General features: G+C 38.8%; 1 long non-coding RNA gene across 2 annotated transcripts; it reads left to right on the top strand.

Moving 5' to 3' along the window:
• The first annotated feature begins 220 nt into the window (after positions 1-220).
• Positions 221-13,293, top strand: LOC143668461 (uncharacterized). Of its 2 annotated transcripts, XR_013168455.1 has the most exons (4): positions 221-326; positions 1,771-1,956; positions 4,277-4,411; positions 7,241-7,401. It is a non-coding gene; the product is annotated as an uncharacterized LOC143668461 (long non-coding RNA). The 2 variants fall into 2 exon arrangements; XR_013168456.1 differs by lacking the exons at positions 4,277-4,411; positions 7,241-7,401 and adding an exon at positions 13,194-13,293.
• The last annotated feature ends 5,239 nt before the right edge of the window (positions 13,294-18,532 follow it).

Below are 18,532 nucleotides of genomic sequence, written 5' to 3' on the forward strand. Positions count from 1 at the left end.
ATACTGGAGACCATAAAGAAATATCAATATAATGATTCACTAACCATACTCTTTTGTTAAGTCCTAACTTTTCTGTTATAACACCTTATTCTTCTTTGATCCTTCTCCCAATCTTTAGGTATATTTGGAAAATGCCCATTCTAACTTTTTCATGTGAAAAGGGGTATGCAACTGTATGAGATAGGGGGATGGAACTGTCTATACATCATAATGTGCATAACGCATGTGTGGTAAGAGGAAACTGTCGGGAGCAATTAGATCACATTAAGAAAACTCAGAAGAAAGTATTCATCACTTGGTTTGCAAAGTTTGTGGTTTCATCTAAAGTAAGTGTAAAACTAAAGCAGAAGTCTTTGGTCTTTTACTGTTGATTCTTTACCACGACTGTACAGTTTTTTGAAGCTGGTTTGTTGATTGGTGTTCTATCTTCCTTGCATGTTGAATTAATTTTCCTGGCATTCTGCTGATTGTTCCACTGCCTTTTTATGTGAAATAGAGACTCAGAAAAATTTTACTTCTCTTCCATTTTGTAATCAATCAGCGTCTTTGCTATTTTCCATAGTCCTCTAGTCTCATGAGATTACCTTGGAGATATTTCCAGGAGGAAATCATGGTTGTGTATTTATGCATCAGAATCATAGTATATAAGAAGAGCAAAATCCTTGGCAGTTCTTTGGATATTGCGCTGTGGTGTTTAGATTGAAAAAAGAAGAAGTTTAGGATCATTTGTTTGTTTCTTCATTGACAAACATTACTGAATGCTTACTATTGGGAAGGTATTGTATTGAAATGGAGGTGGGAAAGAGATAAAAAGATACATCCTTGTCTTCTAAGAATCATAAAATTTTTTAGTTTGAGTGCATAGGCTGGATAACTTATGTCAATTTCAAAGGAAAATAGTTTTTATACATTTTTCTTTTTCCTTCTCCCACTTCAATAGTTTTCCCTAGTTTAGTGCTTAGTACATGATGTTGCAGAAGGAAACTGGTCAATTAGGAGTCTAGTTCATTAGACGTGAGGAAATCATAGATCAAAAGTTTTAAATGGCATGCTTAATGTCACATGGCTTCAACTGGCTGAAATCAGGAACTCACATTATGATAGAAGAATTTTTCAATTTCTTAACAAAACTAATGTAACTGGAATTTAAGTTTGAATAGTACATTACCTAGTAGGCTCTGAAAATTGGTTGAAGAAATACTGAACTTCATTATTTCCTTCCAACAGTTTTGGTGAGATGCATTTTTCTTTGCATAGACAGGTAAAACATATTAACTTTACATTTTATCTATTGGTAGCCTATGGATGCCAATTAAAAATTGGGAGTATTAGTGGGTACCAGCAAACTGTTTCCAAAATGCCTAAATAGAATGTTTTATTTACATATGATAAAGGTGGTCAGGCTTAGTTAATTTTATTTATTTTTCCTCGTTATATTTATCTGAAAGTGCGCTGATACAGAATGGTTTAACTGGTAATTTGGGCTAATTAGAAGCTCTAATTAAGAGTTACCATTTACTGAATGTCCACTATTTGCCAGGTACTTAATGTATATTATCTTTTAGTCATCAAAGGGGAAAACATAAAAATCCATTAAAAGAAAAAACGGACGAGAATATCGTGGCTCAGAGAAGCTAAGTAGCTGAGGAAGCTGTGTCACCCACCTAAAGTCAAAGCTGGTGTTCAATGCCAGGTGTGTCTGATTATGAAGCTTGCACATTTTCTACTATTCATCCAACCATTAACTCATTCTTTATTTTGTTTCAAAAGGAATTAGAAGCAGTTTGCAAAACCGAATTGCACAAAACTTGGGGTTGGAGAATGAGAAAGGATTAAAGGGTCTTTGGAAATCTCAGTATCAACAGCTACAGAATATTTCAGAGGAGTCTCTACTCTCAGTACTTTCATATCAACAGATCTTGCAAACAGGGTCCATTTGATCCCAGTTCTTGCCAGGTGGGTATGAAAGAATGTTAATTTCCTTTGTTCCTCCTGGCAGTTTCTTTTGTCTCCTTGTGACATTTCGGCTGATAATCTTTATGGACTGATTTATTTTTGTATTCTTTACAGTCTTGCTCTTGAGTATACTCAAAACATGGATATAGGCAGACAGCTGAATTGAAATAGGAAGGACCAAGATAAAAAGTCAATTGAATGAAGATAGGTTTCCTTTAAAGTCAGCGACATTGTAATAAGGTTACTCACCTCCATGTCCATGTAGGAATGACAAGGTGACTCCTTGATCAAGCATAAAGCCAGGACAACTTGAAGGTTTAACCCAGCTCAGTAATTGGCTTGCCTGTTGTCTCTCTTAATTCTGTCAACAGTAGACGCTTAGCTGTAAAAGAAATAATAGATCTAATCTCTGTGTTGGTGCCTCAATTTCCTTATCTATAAATCGGATATCATAATGAGAGCGGTGTATTTCAAAAGAACGTAGTGCGATGTGCAGAAATATAAAGTTTTTAAGAAAATTAAGTATAAAATGCAGAAAGAGAAAACTTACATTACATACTCCTACATAGTCTCTTGTTCAAGCTGTTTATATTTATATATGAAAGTGAGTGGTGATTTAGCAAATAAATATCGTTCTGATATGTCCAATCAGGTGAAATTGTATCTTTTTTTTTAGCAAATTTATTTATTTATTTATTTATATTGATACAACAGCGTACAAGCACATACATTCTTAAAATACAAACATTCCATACATAGTATACAATCAATGGTTCACAATATCATCACATGGTTGTATATTCATCACTATGATCATTTTTCAGAACATTTGCATCACTCCAGAAAAAGAAATAAACAGAAAACAAACAAACCAACCATACATACCATGCCCCTTACCCCTCCCTCCTATCGACCGCTAGTATTTCCATCTATCCAATATATATATATTTTTAATTTTAACATTTGTTCCCTCTATTATTTATTTATTTTTAATCCATATGCTTTACTCATCTCTCCATACCATGAGCCAATTTATTTATTTATTTAATTTTTAAACTTTTTTAATTCATTAAAAAATTTAAAAAAATATGACAACAAAGAAACACAAACATTCTTAACATACAATCATTCCATTCTACATATGTAATCAGTAATTCACAATATCATCACATAGTTGCATATTCATCATCATGATCATTTCTTAGAATATTTGCATCCATTCAGAAAAAGAAATAAAAAGACAACAGAAAAAATTCATACATACCATACCCCTTACCCCTCCTTTTCTTTTTTAAAATTTATTTATTTATTTATGATACATAGCCGCATACAAACACAAACATTCTTAATATACAATCATTCTGTTCTACATATATAATCAGTAATTCACATCATCACATAGTTGTATATTCATCATCATGATCATTTCTTAGAACATCTGCATCAATTCAGAAAAAGCAATAAACAGAAGACAGAAAAAAATTCATACATACCATACCCCTTACCCCTCCCCTTCACTGATCACCAGCATTTCAATCTACTAAATTTATTTTAACGTTTGTTCCCCTATTATTTATTTATTTTAAATCCATATGTTTTACTTGTCCATCAATAAGGTAGACAAAAGGAGCATCAGACACAAGGCTCTCACAACCACACAGTCACACTGCGACAGCCATATCATTATGCAATTATCTTCAAGAAACATGGCCACCGGAGCACAGCTCCACATTTTCAGGCAGTTCCCTCCAGCCTCTCCATTACACCTTAACTAAAAAGGTGATATCTATTTAATGCGTAACAATAACCTCTAGGATAACCTCTCGACTCTGGAATCTCTCAGCCACTGACACTTTATTTTGTCTCATTTCATTCTTCCCCTTTTTGGTCGAAAAGATTTTCTCAATCTCTTGATGCTGAGTTCCAGGTCATTCTAAGATTTCTGTCCCACCTTTCCAGGAAGGTCCACACCCCTGGGAGTCATGTCCCATGTAGAGAAGGGGAGGGCAGTGAGCTTGCTTGCTGTGTCGGCCGAGAGAGAGAAGCCACATCTCAGCAACAGAAGAGGTTCTCTTGGGTGTGACTCTTAGGCCTAATTTTAAGTAGGCTTAGCCTATCCTTTGTGGGATTAAGTTTCGTATGAATAAACCCCAAGATTGGAGGCTCAGCCTATTGCTTTGGCTGTCCCCACTGTCTGTGCGAATATCAAGAATTCTCCACTTGGGTAAGTTGAATTTTCCATGCAGTAAGTGGAGAGAAAGAAGATTAAGATGTGACTCTGTTTACCTTATTTGTATTCCTTTCTCATCATTCCCCCTAGGGGACTCTGCAAATACTTCCCTATTCACTGTTCAAATCACTCTGGGATTTACCTGGGCATCACTCTGGACAAACCTACAAAATCTCATGCCCTATTCAGGTTCCAAGTACTATGGTGTTTGATTAAGCTGTCCACGTAAGTTATATTAGGAAATGCACTAGTCAAAATATAAGTTTTGTACCAAATAAACATTGAAACATTGAAGTTGGATCTTGATTGATATTGATCTGGTTATTCAATGATCAGTTCTCAAAAAATAAAAAGAAAGCATTCTCTGGAAAACTGGTCAGAAAAGAAAATACTGCCTATAAGACAAGGCTGTAAGACAATTAGATTGTCTGATAGCAGGTGCTACTGAGCTCCTATTCCATGTGGGCTCCATTGGGGCACCATGATCACGGGGATAAATTTGTGGGGGGTGGGGTGATTGAGAAACTTGCCAGAACAAATAGAGAAATACCTTAATCATTACCACTAGCAATTTTAATAAATTTTCTACCTTAAAAAATATGCTTGGGCGAGCCACGGTGGCTCAGTGGCAGGGTTCTTGTCTGCCATGCTGGATACCTGGGTTTGATTCCCTGTGCCTGCCCATGTGAAAACAAAAAAAATACACTTACTGGGTATTCTTTGCTTATAGTTTTTTTTTCCTGGTCAGAAAACACATTGAATGTATAAAACTCATACAGTAAGTGGAGAGAAAGAAAATTAAGATGTGACTCTGTTTACCTTATTTGTATTCCTTTCGGTGAGGAAAAAAATGGGCGTTGTGGGTAATTTCTTGCCTGCTTTAGTGATTATAGGCATTAAACTTCACTAGTTAGTCCCACTTGTTGATGTGTTTTTCTGAGTGAGTTGAATTAGCATCATAAGATTGTTATTCAATGAAGCAACAGAGCTTCAGCTGTTGGTAGAGAGCCACTGGGGTTCCTCCCTTCCTGCTTCCTTAATCTGCAAGGTTGAGTGGTAGAGAGTGACCTCACAGGGACCTCTTCCCTGATGAGCTTCTTCTTGTTGGGGTTTTAATCCTCTTTGGGTGGAGGTGGGTTCAGAGATGGTGCGACTGGAGGCATTGGAAAGATGTCAGAGGCCCAATTTGCCATAAAGATTTCTGGGCTCCTCCCTCTATAATTTTTTTTTTTTTTTTTTTTTTTTTTTAAAGGAAAGACAGAGAGAAGGAAGGAAGGATAGAAGGAAGGAAGGAAGGAAGAAAGGGAAACATTTTTAAACATTTTCTTGTTTTATTGTATTCTGTTTCTCCGTTTTTGTTACATGGGCTGGGGCCGGGAATCGAACCGAGGTCCTCCGGCATAGCAGGCAAGCACTTTGCCCGCTGAGCCACCGCGGCCCGCCCCCTCTATAATTTTTTAGTGTGCCTTCAGCTGAGTTTAAGCTTAAGTTCTTTATTCTGTCTGAATTTGTTTTCCTGGTTTTTGAAAAGGAGCTAAATAAAATCTCATACTTGCAGAACCGTTTAGATATATTGAGCAGGGGGTGTTATTGAATTACAAAGTACTAAATTCTATGTCTAAGCTTCAGATAAAATATTTTTCTTGCTCTTCCTCTCAGATTTGAGTTGGCTTAGTGCCCAGGACAAAGGCATATCTTCAGGGGAATCACAGGGTTTTAGATGGTCAAGTGGAAGAGTGTGGACAGATGGGGGCCAGTGTTTTCTTAAGGTGAGGTCTTCTGGGATGCAATGATGCTTGTCTCTAGAGTTTTTGCTCATCTTACTCTAAGACTTTCAGATTCTTGGTAGAAGTGTGTCTGTCCACTCTTCAGTCACATGGGCAGGAATCTGCTTGTGATATATACCCTCCTTGTTTCCTCTCATCCTATTTCTTTTGAGAAATGAGCTGAGGAAACAAGGTCTATTGTGCTTTTAGGGGCTGGGTTGCTTTGTCATTTCTGAATATTGTACTTATAAGAGATGATGCTAGTCTTTTTGGGTTAGTTTTTTATTGGAAGAAAAGAGCATATTTCCCCAGTTATGTAATAGTGAGAAAGATAAAGATAGAGTAGGGAGGAAGAAGAACAAATAAAAAGGGGAATAAAATGTACTAAGAGAGTAGATTGGTGATAATTCTCTATTGGATTTAAATCAGGAGGTTTCTGGTGGGGATGGGTGTATAACCAGTTACAGATCTCTTGTCACCACTGGGTACTTTGGAACTGATTGGAGTCTGTAATTAGGAAAGCAATCAAGACTCCAGGATTAGACCTTCCACTTTAGAAAAGAAGGGACCTGGTTTTATTTATCATGAGCTCAGTTTGCAGATGATCATTTTGCTGTGGTTTTTAAAGAAGACCACCTTGGGAGAAAGGCATGTAAATCACCATTTCACTGCTAGTTAAACAAATCAGTGGAAGATGCAGAGGCAAAGCTTCTCTGGAGTGAATCCCTGCAGTAATTATCAACCATCTTTGAGAGGAGATGGTGACACACACAGCGACTATGAGTCTTGACTTGCTTGTTGGACTAAAGGGATATTCATTTGAAAAACTGGTTCTCTTGTTATTATGTCAGAAAGAAGGATTTTTAACAGAGGGATTTGACAGACTAGACAAAAGGCCTGGTTAAGTAATCAAATGTTCATGCAGGTGTTCTAATTTTCCCTGCAGCACTTGTACATACCAGATGAACTATGCTTGGGGATGTACTAATGTACATTCTCCTTGGGTTAAGATTTCTGCATTTAAACATTTTTCATTGATGACATATTTTTCATAGAGAGACATTTTGCTACATAGAATAGTAATATTTTAATTCAGAGAATGAACTGTCTTTCCCATTTCAACAGACAGGCAATTAACATTCATTATGCCATATCATCCTCATTGTGGCTTAGTTGTAGGCTTGCTTAGTTTGCCTTTGGCAACTATGCTATTTGGCTTAACTGTTGGGTTGTGCAGTGAGGAATTATCCCTTTAATCTCTCCTTTTTTTTTTTTTCCTCCATCTTAGCAATATACTACCTATATCGCTACTGGGCACTATGGGTGTTGCCCTGGACCAAGAACCAGGTTTAATCAGAGTTCTTTTTGTTGCAAGGACCGGAAAACTCTTCAGACTAAGTCCAATAATAAAAAGGCTGGCTGAGAGAGTATAAGGACTTCTCTTGGAAATAAAAGGTAGAAAATATTACCTGGTTTCAAAGTAACCACAAAATTGTCATTCACTCTCGTTTCTTGTTGTTGTGAGTTTCTTGTCTCTACTCTTTCTGCACCTAGTGATTTCTCTTGCTTTTCTCAGCAGATTGTCTTTTTATGTATACTCATTAGCATGCACATGGCCACCTTGAATTCATGTCTTCTTTCAGTTTGAATATCTATTGCATATAATTATTATTTATCCTAGACCAAATAGAGGTCAAGGTAGGTAGGGAACAGACACACAGAATCTGATAGGCTCCTGATCAATGAATGAATTGTCTTCCCTTATTTATCAGTTAGGCTAGGCTAGGCTAGTAAGAAATAATCCCCAAATTCTGAGAGCAATTGTGGGTCGTTGGGGAGATACATTGTAGTCACTCAGGAACTCAGGAACATGGCTTGACAGAGCAGCCATGATTTTGAACATGCCAGGTAGAAAAAAACGAGTTTTGGATGATCTGGCTTTGTAATTAAATATCTGGCTCAGAAATGGCTTATGCCACTTACTGTTCAAACTCATTGGCCAGAATGATTCCATCCCCCACCTCGACTACATACTCAAAGGAGTGGTAAATAGCATAATCCCTGCAACACCTTAAACCAAGGGTCTCACACTTCTAAAATCACCTCTTAGCATTAATGTAGCCATAAAAATGTTTAGTACTTCTCTTTTCCACTAGTGCACTTTACCTTTTATTTTTTTCTTAATCTGTGAAAATGGGCTTGATAGAGAGGACAGTATATGCAAGGTCATGTCTGACTGCAATCTAAGCTATTTTGCATATAACAACAATAAAAACAATTATAATGTACCTACTATATGCCAGACTGTTTAATAGACTATTTCTAATTGTTACAATAATCCTCTGAGGTTGGTAATATTAGTCCCAATATGGACTAGTCTATTGCATATAGTATCGAGCTTGGTGACATTTCTCCAAATGCCATGTTCTTTGCACTACTTATATGGATACTAAAGGGTAATCTGGAGGGTAACATGACTCTGAACTTGCAACTCAAGATATTATTCTTTTGTAAATCTCCATCGGAAAATAATGGAAACAAATATCAGGTGTCAAAGAAGAATCTTAGGAAAGGTTGCTGATAATTCTAATGCCCAAGTAAATAAACATAGATCTGTTTTGTCCTGAAAGCATTTGAACAATTTTTCCTCTGTTAACCTATGGCTAACAAGGATATTTGCAACCATGAATGAAACATACACTTTTAGAATACACTTTTGGATATTTCAAGTAATTAGAGAAAGAACAGGAAGCTTTATGTTGTCTTTCCAGTTCCTAGAGTGGACATTGGAAGGCGCAACGCTGTCCCACACTTTTGCTTCCAACTAGCAGCATCTCTGCCTCTTACTCTCCTAACACTGATTATCACGAAATAGATTGTGTCTCCCCAAAAGACATGTTCAAGTCCTAACTCCAGGACCCATGAATGTGACCCTATTTGGAAATGGACTTTTTAACGATGTTATTAGATATGGTGAGACCAAATTGGATGAGGGGTGCCCTTATAAGAATAAGAAATTTGGACAGAGTCAATAGGAGAAAGAAGACAGCTATGTGATGGATGCAGAGATTGAGCTATGTCATAAGCCAAAAAATGTCAATTGCAGGCAAGCCATGGCCAGTAGCCTACAGACTTCAGAGGAAGCATGGACTTCCAAACACTTCGATTTTGGACTTCTAGCTTCCAGAGCTGGGAGACGATAAATTTCTGTTGTTCTAAACCACTCAGTCAGGGGTACTTTGTTAGGCAACCCAGCAAACTAAAGCATCGATGCTTTCTAGTTGATGTTCACCTTTGGGAGCACATTAAGAGCCCCTTACCACCAAGTTACACTTTGCAAGGGAGCTATGGAAACGTCATTGGATTTCGCATTCAGTTCTTTGTAACAAACAATAGATCCACAGGTGCCTAACTCTTTCCGTGAATATGGAAGGCACAAAAGAGTCGCATGTTATGTAAAAGCTAAATAGGCAGAAACCGTAAATATTCTAGAATATAACTGAGATGTAATTAAGCACTCCAGGTTGAGACTGAAACAACTCCTTTGGTAATACCGTACCGTGTGCTTTACATTTTTTCTGTGTAGTGACCTTTAGGGTTTTCAATTTTTTGGTCAAATGATCTCTTTTCAGCTTACATATTGGATTCTAATTGTTTTGCTCTGTTCAATTTATCTTTTTACTCTTGTGAGGTTTAGCCTTATGCTTCATTACTTTTTTAATTTAAATTTTAATCTCTATCAAAGTAATATCCTGTTTAAAAAAAAGACTTTGAAAATCACAGTATTAGTAAAAGGCAAATAAATGAAATTGATTAAAAGCTTAAAAACTTTCCTTAAGACCTTAAAATCAAGGCATTAATCCACCACTTAAGTAATCTATCTGTAACTTTAAAGTGCATACATTTTAAAGTATAATTATTATTGATAACAATATAACTAACACTTATTGAGTACTTACTTTGTGCCAAGCACTATGCTAAGCACATCATGTGTTTTTTTCTCAAGTAATTATTATGGGGAGGTGGGTGTCTCAGAGCATTCTACAGATGAGTAAAAAAGAGTGTAGGCATTTGACTAAGATTATACTAACAGTAAGCAACAGAATCAAGGTTCAAACCCCAGTCTGACTTCTGAACCTGGGCTTTTTCCTGCTGAACTTAAAAGGTAATGAATTTGTTGAATAATGTTCTTGGTTTGAACTTAGCTGTCATTCTACCTGTAGCCATGACATACACAAAAATATCATCTTTCCTAGACTTCATAACAGGTATCTTTTGCATGCTTAACTGCTTATTCTCACAATAAGTAGTAATCATTATTTACTATGGTTTAGATAAGGGAAGAAGTGTGCACATAGTAATAGTTATTCTCTTAGTTTAGATAAGGGGAGAAGTGTACACATTACTTGTTGGCACATATTAAAAACACCAACTTTGTTGAGACCAATTATCTAAAAGTAGCTCTAATGGAATGTGTCCTTGAATCTTTAATAGCTGCTCATGTGAGGGCTCTTACTCTACTTGAAAGAATTTTTAAGGCCACAGTGTAAAAACTAGTCCGTATTTTTATATGTGATATGTAAAATCAGCTGTGCTCAAGTTTTAAAGCAATATTTTAAAATTTACATATTTAAAGCAATATTTTAAAATTTACATATATATATATATAAAGTGGTAAATTTTTTTTTCAGCATTAAGAAGATACATTAGCAAAGCCTATGGCTACTACCATTTTAAAAACCACTATTTGTATTACCTGATATTACCTTGGAAAACTCATAGGCCTTTATGGATTTTTAAACCTAATAACAGAGGTTTATATGTTTTAAGCCTAAAGCCTAATGCTTTAACAGTTAAAAAGCTGAAAAAGTGATCAGATTTTGAGTAGAGCTATGAATGAAGCTGATCTGGATAGGACTAAAGTAAATCAGAATACTGGCTAAAGGATGATATGGTCCCTATTATCACACTTCAACCTTTCTGTGAGACCAAAGGGAGAGATGTTTATTGGGTGCAAAACTTATATTTTTGGGATCACATTTTCTAATTTAACTTGTATGGTCAGTTGACTTGAACAACATGATTATATGGAATCTTGAAAAGGATGTAAAATCTTGTTGGTTTGTACAGGTTAGTGTGATTCCCCATTATATCCCAGAGTAATTTGGGCAGAGAATAAAAAAGTATTTGCAAAATCCCCTTGGGGGACCGGGGAAAAAGGAAGAAATATTAAACTCCCCCATCTGGGAAATTTCTGATATTCTCACAAGAGTGGGAACAAACAAATCAATAGGCTGAGCCCTCAAATTTGGGGTTTGCTCCTATGAAGCTTATTCATGCAAAGGGGAAGCTAAGCCTACTGATAATTATGCCTAGGAATCACCCCCAGAGAACCTCTTCTGTTCCTCAGATGCGCCCTCTCTCTCTCTAAGCCAGCTTGGCAGGTGAACTCCTTGCCTTTCGCCTACCCCCCAATGTAGAACATAACTCCCAGGGGTGTAAATCTCCCTGGCAACATGGGCCCTGACTCCTGGGGAAGAGCTGGGTCCCAGCATTATGGGAATGAGAAATCCTTCTTGAACAAAAGGGGGAAGAGAGAAATGAGACAAAATAAAATCTCTGTGGGAGTGGCTGAGAGATTTCAAAAGGAGTCAAGAGGTTATCCTGGAGGTTATTCTTTAATGCATTATATAGATACCCCTTTTTAGTTTATGGTGAATTAGAGTGGCTAGGGGGAAGTACCTGAAATTTTTGAACTGTGTTTCAGTAGCCTTCAGTCTAAAAGAAGACTGTATAACTATATAGCTTTTACAATGTGACTGTGTCATTGTGAAAACCTTGTGTCTGATGCTCATTTTATCCAGGGTATGGAAAGGTGAGTAAAAAAAAAAAAAAAGGATAAAATATAAATAAATAATAGGGGTAGATAAAGGGTAAAAATTGGGTAGATTGAAATACTATGGGTCAATGAGAGAGGGGGTAAGGAGTACGGGAATGTATGTGTTCTTTTTTTTTGCATTTTATTTCTTTTTCTGGAGTGATGCAAATGTTCTAAAAATGATCATGGTGAAGCATACACAACTGTGTGATTATATTGTGAGCCATTGATTGTATAATATGGTTGGACTGTACATGTGTGTATATTTCTCTATAAAATATTTTTAAAAAACCTAACATTTTAAATTAGCATGCAGGATTATAATGTAGCTTTTAATGGAGATATATGGAAAAGTCAAGTAAAATTTGGTAAAGGATATTTCGTCAAATAAGCAAAAGTAAACTACTTCAACATATGGATAAAAATTGCTGAGAATTATGTTATTTTATATAATCAGGACTATATTGTAAACAGTTAACAAACATAAACAACCATAAGTTATCTACCTGAAATTGTCCTTTTGTCCTTACATGAATCAGTCAATTTAGCTCTCAGACAAGACAGAATAGAAATCTTTGAAGGCCCTAGAGATGTTCCCTAACTTATTTTGACAGTTTTCCCACTTGAAAGCATTTACAATACTGAGAATATGCACTGCCAGTCAGCATAAGTAAATAAAAAATAATATCAGGAATAGGTAATTGTTAATCTACACTCCATTTTTGATGAACTGAAAATTACGAACTTTAGGACATGCCTGTATATATACACACACATATATATAAAGTATATAACATATTACATATATCATCAAGCATTTAACAACAACAAATGTTTTCTATCAGTCCCTGTCCAATCCGTCCTGAATTCTCACTCTGCAAAAGCTGATGGGTCTGGTATTTACTTCTATATTTTAAAGTAACATCCTAATCCTACTTTTCTTCAATTTTAGATGATCTCTTTTTGGAAGATGTGAATTTAACTATTTTAACCTGCCAAGCTCTTCTACCCATAGTCTCCCAATGTAGTTAAATCACACTCACTGGTTAAAGCAATATTCAGTATGACAGCTAAGCAAATATTTTTCTCAGCTGATCCATGTTGTTTATTCTAATTATGTATTTATCCCTGACTCTTTCTCTCTCTCTTTTTCTGGTTTGCATTATTTTTAGGTATATTAGCTAATCGATTCTCCAAATTTCTGAGAATTATAAAATTCCTTTCAATTTGATCAAATATATCAGTTAATTAATCATAATTTTCCTCCCTTTGTTTCTCTCTTTCTTCCTCCATCCCTCCTTCCTCCCTCTGTCCCTTCTTTACTTCCTTCTTTTCTTCCTTTCTCTTTGACTATTTCCTTTAGGAAGTCTTCTGTCCTCTTGCTCCATACAAGTTAAGTATGGAATTACCACATGACTCAGCAAATATACATTTCAAAGTATATACCTCAAAGAATTGAAAAGTTAAGTATTTTAAATATATTTATATATATAAATATAATACATATAAATGTATATATTAAATATATATATATTTAACTGAAAATTAAATATGGAATTACCACATGAGTTAGCAATCCATTTCTAAGTATAATACCTCAAAGAATTGAAAGTAGGGACTTCAGATATTTTCATTTTGATGTTCATAGTGGCATTGTTCATAATTTCCAAAAAGTGGAAGCAACCCAGGTGTCCACCAACATATGAAAATGATAAACAAGTGGTGGTGTGGAATGTATTATTCAGCTGTGAGGAGAAATGAAGTCCTGGCACATGGACAAAATGGATGAACTCTGAAGGCATCATATTGAGGGCAATAAATCAGACACAAAAAGTCAAATATTGTATGACCTCCCTGATATGAAATAATTAGAATAAGCAAATTCATGGAGTCAAAAACTAGAATAGCGGGTAGCAGGGATCAGGGCGTGGAGCAGGTCGCTACACGGTGCATTATGGAAACAGCTCAGGCACAACAGTGATGGTCAGCAAATGCCTGCTTTCTTACTTGCATAGCACAAGGGGTCCAAAAGAGCAGGGAAAGAGACCCCATCATGGCCAGTGTTCTAGTTTGCTAGCTGCTGGAGTGCAACACACCAGAGACAGATTGGCTTTTAATAAAAGGGGATTTATTTTGTTAGTTCTTCAGAGGAAAGGCAGCTAACTTTCCACTGAGGTTCTTTCTCACGTGGGAAAGCACAGGATGGTCTCTGCTGGCCTTCTCTCCAGGCCCCTGGGTTCCAACAACTTTCCCTGGGGTGACTTTCTGCATCTCCAAAGGCCTGGGCTGAGCTGCGAGTGCTGAGATGAGGAATGCCAAGCTGCTTGGCTGTGCTACCTTGTGCTCTCTCATTTAAGCACCAGCCAATTAAGTCAAATGTCCTTCATTGCAGCAGGCACACCTTCTAGCCGACTGCAGATGTAAATCAGCAACAGATGAGGTTCACGTACCATTGGCTTATGTCCACAGCAACTGAACTAGGTGCCTTCACCTGGCCAAATTGACAACTGAATCTAAATACCACAGCCCACTTCCTGGGAAGGCCAAACTGCTTGGGCCAATGTTGGTGGATGACAGCTCTGCATACCCGACTTTGTGTTGGAGATGAGAGTTAAGTTTGTGCTGCCTGAGGAGCATATTTATCTACCCTAAGGGGTAGGGTCCTGCCACTGAGAATTTCCTGCCCTGAGAAGCATCTGGGACTGCTTGTTCCTGGTTTCTGGATTTAAAGTTTGGTAAAATCTCTTCATTAGATTTAACATCTCGCCTGGGTTGTGCAATGGAAACAGACTGAATTATTATCACACAATAGAAGAGGAAACAGGGAGTAGGTGAGGGCTGGGAGATGGCCATGAGTGTATTGGTGACGTCTCCTACAAGTCTACCCCTTGGGCTCTTGACTAGGCCTAGTCTACTCTTTCATGTTACCTTCCATTTCATAATCCCACCTCTCACCTCAGACATGAAGGAGGGGACATGTCAGTCTAGTGGCCTGTGGCTCTTAACAATGTTGACAGTAAAGATTTAAAAACATCAGTGGCTGCAACTCATTAGAAGAGCTTTACCTATGCATACCATTACTCCAAGCCTGGTGATCAGGCTTATCTGAAGCAATGGTTGCATCCATACTCCCCTAGCCCCTCAGAGAGAGCTGACGAGGTTCGATAAAGAATCTGTTTTTTCACTCTGAGTCAGTGGGCTTGCCATTGGATTTTAGTCACCTCCTGTTCCACCTTCTCTGAGGTTTAAACCCATGTTAGCACTTGTACATACACTTTCTTGTTGTGCTAGGAAGAAGTCTAAGGCAATGCAATTATCAGACACTATTTTGGATAAAGAGTCTAATGATTTTTGCTGAGCCTGAGGGGCTCATCCTGTAAACTCAGCAATGTCAGTCAAGGTGGCTGACAGAATGCATCTTGTGTGTTCATTCCCACTTACTCCCAGCCAGGGCAATAATGATCTGCTGAAAGAGGTGAATCCAGGATCATGGACCTGCCCCCCCTCCCCAGGCAAATCATGCTTTGCCTGAGATAGTGAATTGGAAAGATGTCTGAGCTATTTGCCAGTTCTTTATTTCGGGAATTGTTGCATCCTGAATTTGTCCAAGGGTGTAGAGAAGAAATGTGCCTTTGTCACAGGGTGTAAATGAAGGACTTCGTGGCATTAATTCAAATGTGAGGCAGGGAAAATCAGCTCCTGAGTGTCAGCCTGGACTTGGCAAAGAGGAGAGAGAGGGACCGAGGGATTAGATGGCAGATCCAGCTGTTGGTTAGGTTCCCTGCTGCCATGATAGCCTTGGTCTGTTCAACAAAGGTGTTTTCCTTCCAGGATGATGCTAGATCAAATCTGTAAATAGAAGACAATAGAAGGGAGCAGTAATTACTCCTGATGGGGTAGTCTTGCAACCACTCCTATTGGAGACATTTCTCTTGGTCTATTTACAGTAACATTTTTTCCTTCTAAGGCCACCTGTCTATCTGCCCCTGTCCTTGAGCTATAACCACACCCTTTTCTCATTGATGCGAGTGTCTTACCCATATCTTCTGGCCAACTTCAACCCCTTCCTGATGGATGGGAATTGTCAGATTCCTTGAAGGTGTTCCATGACCCTTCCCAAAGGAACTGGTGGCCTAACCATGGGTAGATGTCACCCACTAACCGCTAGTATGTATGTGACAGACCCTGCAGGTCCCATGTGCGTTAAGTTCTTCTTGGTCTGCTTCCATCATCCCACCTTTTCACCTGGCTGCCCTAACCTCCCCCCACCCTGGGAATTGTGTGTGTGTGGGATAATGAGTTAAAAAGCAGAATGTTCCCTGAGAAAAGGAGAGCCCCCGAGTAGTAAGTCCTTGGTCCGTATTTCAGAGTCAGTCCACTTCTTGATAGGTGTAAGGGTAAAAGCATGGCAAAATCTGGGTTCCCCTGCCCCAGTTCCAATCTCCACCCTGTGCTAGAAAGAGGAATAAGGCTGCATTTCCTTTGTGGGGAATTGCTGATTTCAGATTCCAGAAGGCCCAAGTGAGGTGCTTGGTCTATCCAATAAGAGGTGTCAGGGAGTAGATATCAAAGCTCTTTTTTCAGGTAGCCGTTAAAGTTCTCTACAATGTTGGCTACCTGTAGCTGGTGGATCATGTGAAAGGTCCATCTAATTTAGTGAGTCTGGGCCCGTCTTTGAGTGGATTGTGCAGTGAAGTGGGGGCCCTTGGTCAGAGGAAACATCATTTGGATATCCAAAGGATTGGCAAACCTACTTTTCCAAATTATTCCCTGTATACACTGCTTCTGCCTGATGAACTGGAGAGGCAAGGCCATAGCCTGTATAGGCATCTACTGCAATCAAGGCACAGGGCATATATTAGGATGGCGGTAGAGGACTGCTATCATCCACCTGCCATGAACAGCTTGGGTGTGGCCCCTCTGGGCATAGCTCCTAAATGCTCTTTTCAGGCTCTGGCTTGTAATTGACATCTCTCAGATCAGTAAGATGATATCACTTTTTTTTGGTGGCGGGGAGCAGGCACCAGGAATTGAACCTGGATCTCCAGCATGGCAGGTAAGAACTCTGCCTGCTGAGCCATCGTGGCCCGCCCAAGATGACATCACATTTTAATGAGAGATACCCCATGTTCTTGGTCCCATAATTTCATAGTATAAGAATTTCCATGCCCAATTTGATGATGACTCCATCCAGTGGTGGAAGCATCCACAGGAAATTCAGTTATTTCATGAATATCATCGAGGGTAAGTTCAATGTCCTCACGTGAGGCTTGGCTTCGGCTTGGCTGATCCATCAGTGAACCAATGTTGAGCATCTGATGGGGCATCCTTAAGTCTGGGCCCCCAAGATGCCAATGCATGGAGGAAAGAACCCTCATTCAGTGTTGTAAGAGGATCATTGTTGAGACAGACTGCCCATGCAAGTGTGTTACTCCCTGGAGGCTTGGGTGAGCACAATCCTGAATGTACCACTTCCATTTGATGATGCGCTGCTCTTTAGCACTGCCTAGGCAAGTGTTTCAATTACCTAAGACCCAGGACATGATGAGGATCTTGGCCTCAATAGGACCTGGAAGCTCTTGATGATCCTTTTGATTTTCATGTAGGTCCAGTAGCACACCAGAATTACCTTTCAAAGATGGGGCTATTCTGGGTTGTGTCTGATAATTTCTTGATCCAGAAGCCAAGGGATCTATGAACTCTATTGTTCCCTCCTGCCAAAGAGACCAGTTTGCATGGATCTGGCAGCAGAAACCTTTAGCTCAAATAGAGATCCAGGCTCTAAAGTTTCTAGAAACAGGGCAGCTGAAATAGCCACTTTTACCTCTTGCATCCCTGTTCTTCCTCCATTCCTGCTTTCTATGCCACTCAGTATAAAGGGGGTGCCAAGAGGATACTGGGATGAGGAATATGCTGGTGCTAATATCAAACTAGTACAATGTCTGGGACCATAGGCGCCAAGGGGGGCACATCTGCATTCTGCATGGGGGTGCATGACTTTTTACCTGCCCGACTGTGATGGCCATCTTTGCTGTTGCTGCTGGGAGATGCAGCAGTGCAGAACATCAACTCTAACAATGCATTCCCAGGCCAGAAACATGGCAATAGAGGTAACCAAAAAGCCATGGGGACTGAGCCACAAAGTAGGGGCAACCTCTTGTTCCCATACCATAACCTCCCAATGCTATTCATTGCCCCTTCCCATCTGCATCTCCTGGAATAATAGTGACCTTGGAACTTGTATCCCAAAATGTCATAAATCTTTGTTCACTGCCCCCAGATGGTATATGCACTGGGGCATATGGTCTTTGGTATGGGGGGGTGAGGGTGGGAGGTGGGTTGGGCCCTTGGCCCCACTTTAAGCCATTTTTAATATAGTTAAGTCTTTGTAAAGAGGTCCTTCTTGGGGTCCCGATTCTTCAGTTGGACGTGGAAGGGAGAGGTAGGACATTTGCAAGTTCTTCCTTTTCTACTACTTGTATCTGGAGATTGTGGGAAGGGGTTAAGCAGGGGCAGATTGGCCCCGTGCAATCCATAGCCCTCCTTCTAGTTTATATTTTTCCTCATGTTTTCCACTGAAGGTCCATCTATGGTGTTCTTAGGGAACCCTTGCTCTAGTAGCCACAAGAACATAGCTTGGCAAATGAAGTCATGAGAGGAATGGGCAGCTGTTGACCAGACCCATAGGCTTTGGGACCCTCC

This window comes from Tamandua tetradactyla, chromosome 24 (genome assembly GCF_023851605.1).
Source record: "Tamandua tetradactyla isolate mTamTet1 chromosome 24, mTamTet1.pri, whole genome shotgun sequence".
NCBI classification, from domain to species: Eukaryota; Metazoa; Chordata; class Mammalia; order Pilosa; family Myrmecophagidae; genus Tamandua; species Tamandua tetradactyla.